Source organism: Camelina sativa, chromosome 11, assembly GCF_000633955.1.
Source record: "Camelina sativa cultivar DH55 chromosome 11, Cs, whole genome shotgun sequence".
Lineage (NCBI taxonomy): Eukaryota > Viridiplantae > Streptophyta > Magnoliopsida > Brassicales > Brassicaceae > Camelina > Camelina sativa.
The window spans coordinates 15485692-15488116 of record NC_025695.1 but is presented as its reverse complement, the minus strand read 5'-3'; positions in this window follow the sequence as shown (position 1 = coordinate 15488116).

Genomic DNA, 2425 nt, shown 5'->3' with positions numbered 1-2425 from the left:
AAAGCCTCTTTTTATATTTCTTCGCTTTCCTCCTCACTTTCCCTTATTATCACATAAAAGTTAAAACAAATACTATGTATACACATTGTTGTTCACGAACCGTAAATCATTCAATAATTACGCACCACAAAAATTACAGCAATCATTTCATTTGGACCGTTCATACCTTTTATTTCATTAGGGCAAAAAGCGAACGAGACATTACCTACCTTGCGGGCCGGGCATGATTCTGCATCGACCAAAACGAATTTCTTCTATTCCATTAACATTTTCATTGTCTTAAGTGCTTGTCGTTCTCGGACCAGCTTCGCATTTTCAATATACTGTATATGTGATACGTATATAGTTTACTCTATAGTTTATAGATGATCTCTTGAGTTGAAAGATACTAGCTAAAAGATCTAATGTTGTCGGATCAAATTGGTGACATAAAATAGAGACATTGAATAAATCGGTAAGAGATAAAAGTATGAAGAAAAACAAAATTTGAAAATTGCCGTCACAAAATAGTGGTGGTACAAAAGTAGAGGGTACGAAATATTGTATGGTAAAAATACATCATCAACTCCGTACAATCTCTTTTCATAGTGAAAAAAAAACATTAGAATGATACCAATCAAATTTGTTAATGCGTGAATGGATAAAGATAAGGTAGAAAGTATGAAAGTAGTACATGTCTCGGAGCCACACAAAGTAGAGAGGATATATATCTTGGCAATCACATCAAAAAGGACAGAATCTTATCAAAGTCTTCCTGACTTTTGAGTTGCAAAATTGGGACCCAACAGATTTCCAATCTCATTATTTATTTGAATTTTCAGCCGAGACGACGACTCCTTGTTTTGTACATTTCCGTGTGTCTCTTTCAGTATTATATATTCTTGTCAATTTGTTTCAACTAAATCGTATACTTAACACTAAATATACATAGCAAATAATTGAGATATTACACAGAGCATTATGGTCGAAAACATACACTAATTATATAGTAACTAAACAAACTGAAAAATTGTCTTGCAAGATATATAAAAAAGGAGAAACTTTAAAGTTGACAAGAGAGATCAAGAATTGGGGTATGAGGTACATCATAACTAGGCATAGCCACTTGGTCTTTCGTACTTAGAAGGCCACTTTTTGGGGCATGATCGTCACTGAAACAAACACATATATATTGTTAGAAAATGTATTGTTTTATTTTTCTTTCATGAAACTATATCGACTTATATGAAGATACCTATCACGATGTTTTAATTCCAGCTTCATTAGACGTAGTCATATTAACCGAGCCCGAACCAACCTCAATCGAACGAGAGTTTATATGGAATCTGTTTGGCTAAGATCTTCCAACCAAACTGAAACTGTATCGAATTAAAAATGTCAAATACAAATTTTGTTAGAGTCCTGCTAAAGATTTATAAAACCCCAATTAACTGAACCGTATCGAATCCAAACTGGTAATCCTCCTACCCCTAATATTTTAGATCATACATTGTGTATAAAAATGAAAATGAATGTGAAACGGCCCGTTGGACTCGGTGAGTAGGATTGAAGTTTCCGGTCCAATAAGAGTTATGTCTTTTTTGTATTACAAAATGCCCAGTGGGTCTAATGACCCCATCAATTCAGAACTCATATTCCACCACCAATATGCATCACAAAGAGGGGCATTCTTTTTTTGCCCTTTGTAAAAAAAATACAAAACGCCCAAAAGATAAAGTGTTATTATTCGACCAACTATTCTGCATGTGACGAATCTTCCAGCTCTTTCTTTTGTTGTTGTTTTTCTCTCGTTTTATCTTCTTCTTACGTATGAAGAATTGATGATGATGATGATTGCTCTATTTGTTCGTTAGTTAAAAATGAAAATATTAAAAGATAGAAACATACAAAATTTATGTCTATCTCTCTTAATTTTTATTAGATAATTGCAAAACATGTGATGTGGGAGTTGGACTATTGGAGTGGTTGATTAATCGAGCTGGATATGCAAATTACAAAGATACCATTTGGAAAAAAGAAGAAGTAAGTATTATATAAACAAACAAAATTATAGAAGGAGACAAAGAGTTGCGTTGAAGGAAGAATGATTGTGAAAATTGAATATAAACCGACTCACACCCCACTCCTTTACTTAAAATAAGTCTAATTTTTATTTTCAAGCATGTCAGTCTGTTTATAGTATAACTAGTAAAGAAACATTGAATTTTAAAAGTACTGTATAAAACTTTTAAAAGAAACAATGAATTTAAGAGATGAGCAGTAAATATCATTTGGCATTTGGTAACAGATGAAAAAAACAAACAAATCAAGAAAGAAAGATCTTGGTTTAAGTCAAATAATGGCAACTATGAAAGTTAGAGATGTGAAAAGGGTTCTGGTGATTCATTATTGTACTACTTAGGCTGCAGCATTTTTTTAATTTTTT